At 35.9% G+C, this 2,304-nt stretch overlaps 1 long non-coding RNA gene across 1 annotated transcript; it reads right to left on the reverse strand.

Moving 5' to 3' along the window:
* Window positions 1–30: 30 nt before the first annotated feature.
* LOC116273090 lies at window positions 31–2,069 on the reverse strand. The gene is made up of 2 exons (XR_004181573.1): window positions 596–2,069; window positions 31–400 (listed from the first exon to the last, which is right to left on the reverse strand). It is a non-coding gene; the product is annotated as an uncharacterized LOC116273090 (long non-coding RNA).
* Between the last annotated feature and the right edge of the window lie 235 nt (window positions 2,070–2,304).

Raw genomic sequence — 2,304 nt, forward strand, 5'->3', positions numbered from 1 at the left:
TACACTGCTACCAATACCAGGGAAAATGCATTTTTTTTTGTTTTTGTGCCATGACTGAATTATTTGAAAGTAAATGGGCTACTACTGAAAACACAGCTACCACCTGCATGGCTATGACCAAAATAGTAACATTCATATACACAATTTTGTAGTACTATTTTCAAGTAAACTGTTTTCCAAACACTGACTGCTACACTGATGTACGTTACATTTTGGGTGAATTTTCTAACAGGAAATGAATTTCAAGTAACTCTTATTTGCTTTGATTGCTTGTTTTTAAATTCATGACATGCTAAGATTCCTTCAGAGGACTTTATTTCCTCTTCTCGGTGCAAATTTTCTTGTATCTTTCCCAAGTTTTTTGAAGTGATCTTCAATATTCTGGTCTTTCCGTTTTTTCCTAAAATGCAGATGCACAAAATTATCATGAATTATTTCAAACTATAGAAACATTACTAGATTTCATGTTCATTGTACACAGTGCCCATGCCTGATTTATTCACCAAATCATTCCTTTGCCCCATTCCAAATCACAAATAACACTGATGATAGGGAAATAGTTCTGTAATTAAGTGAAATGTGTTGTCATTCTTACCTACAGAAGCCAGGTTCCTGCAGGTTTCCTGCATCACTTCTCTGTAGAGATTCTTCTGAGAAGAATCTAGCAAAGCCCATTCCTGCTGGGTAAAGTTCACAGCCACATCCTCAAAAGCCACGGAGTCCTAGAACATTCCACACATGTGGATAGAAGGATGAGTGAGACTAAGAGCACTGGGAATGTATACTCAATCCATAAGCTGTTTACATGATTCTAAAATTTCCAAGCATTTATTCTATGACTTGATTGTCACAACTCTTACTCTGTTCACACATACTCCCTCCCACACAGCAGTACTAATGCTAGAATTGAACTATTCAAAAAGACAACAGCAAAGTAGAAACACCCATCTCATTAGAGAATCCAGGGAGTAAGATTACGATATGCTGCTAGGAGTTACCTTTTAACTTCACTTTGTACATTTCTAGTATCTGTCATACTAAAGTCCTACCTGATGTGCATGAGTGAGTTAATATTATCAGTCCTGAGACTACTTATTCTTAAAAATGCCTGCTCGCAAAGTTCAATCTTTCTTTGTATTAGGAACTTACATTTTGAAAGGGATTCCACCAACCCAAGTAATAAGAATGACTCACTGCTTCTAAATGGCTTATGCAGTATATTTTCCAAAACTTCTTCTGCTGAAAGTCTATTATTTTGTGTCACTGCAGTGGTGCTTAGGGAACCAGACAAAAAAACACAGTCTGAACACTAAGTGTTCAATGAATTTCCCTGGTAGGCAATATTTTACATGTGCTGTCACTTGTTAACTTGGGAGTTGAGCCCATTCCATGTGATTACACCAAGAGAGAATAGGCTTATTAAATTTAATTGAGTAGTAAATAAAACCAATAATTGATATTTAACAATACTAATACAACCATTTTTCAAATTTCTGTTGCACAATATCAAGGCAGAAAGGAATAAGAGGAAATAGGACACATGCTTTTTAAAATGACATTAATGTCACCACTTCCAGATGCTATTCCTATGAAACCACATAAATTCCCAAATCAGGTGGTTTTAGGCAAGAAAAGCTACTCTTTCATATGTAGTAAAAATGACCAATGTCTAATCATTTTTAGTCATCTAAAAAAAGAGTGATGGCTTGTCTAACATACTTCTAAGATTTTCAAACAAAAATATTCAGGACAGCACAGTGTTAGCAGAGAGATGAGCAAGCAGACCAAGGGGAAAAAAAGTTTTAATGACCCAGCATCTATATGGAAAGTTGAGGAATGATAGAGTAGGCACTATAGAATAGAAAAAGAAATTACACGCACTTTAAAATATGAGGCACACCAGGCTGGCATCTACTTGGGAAAATGCATTGCATTCTTCTTCTATTCCATGAACAACAATCATCTTATTATATATTCAAATACAAAAGATAAAACCAGAATACTTTCAGAAGTCACAGGAAGATTTTTTTTTGTAACGAAGGAGTAGGCAGAATTTTTTTTATGTAAGAAAAAAGTGATAAAGGAACAGACAAACTCAAACATATTAAAATTTAGGGAATAAAAAGAAAATAGAGTGGGCCAGGTGTCGTGGATCACGCCTGTAATCCCAGCACCTTGAGAGGCTGAGGCAGGGGATCACCTGAGGTTAGGAGGTTGAGACCAGCCTGGCCAACATGGCAAAAATCCCGTCTTTTTGTTGTTTGTTTGTTTGTTTATTTGTTTTTGAGACGCAGTCTCGCATTG

The sequence above is a fragment of the Papio anubis genome, unplaced genomic scaffold (genome assembly GCF_008728515.1).
Source record: "Papio anubis isolate 15944 unplaced genomic scaffold, Panubis1.0 scaffold3508, whole genome shotgun sequence".
NCBI classification, from domain to species: Eukaryota; Metazoa; Chordata; class Mammalia; order Primates; family Cercopithecidae; genus Papio; species Papio anubis.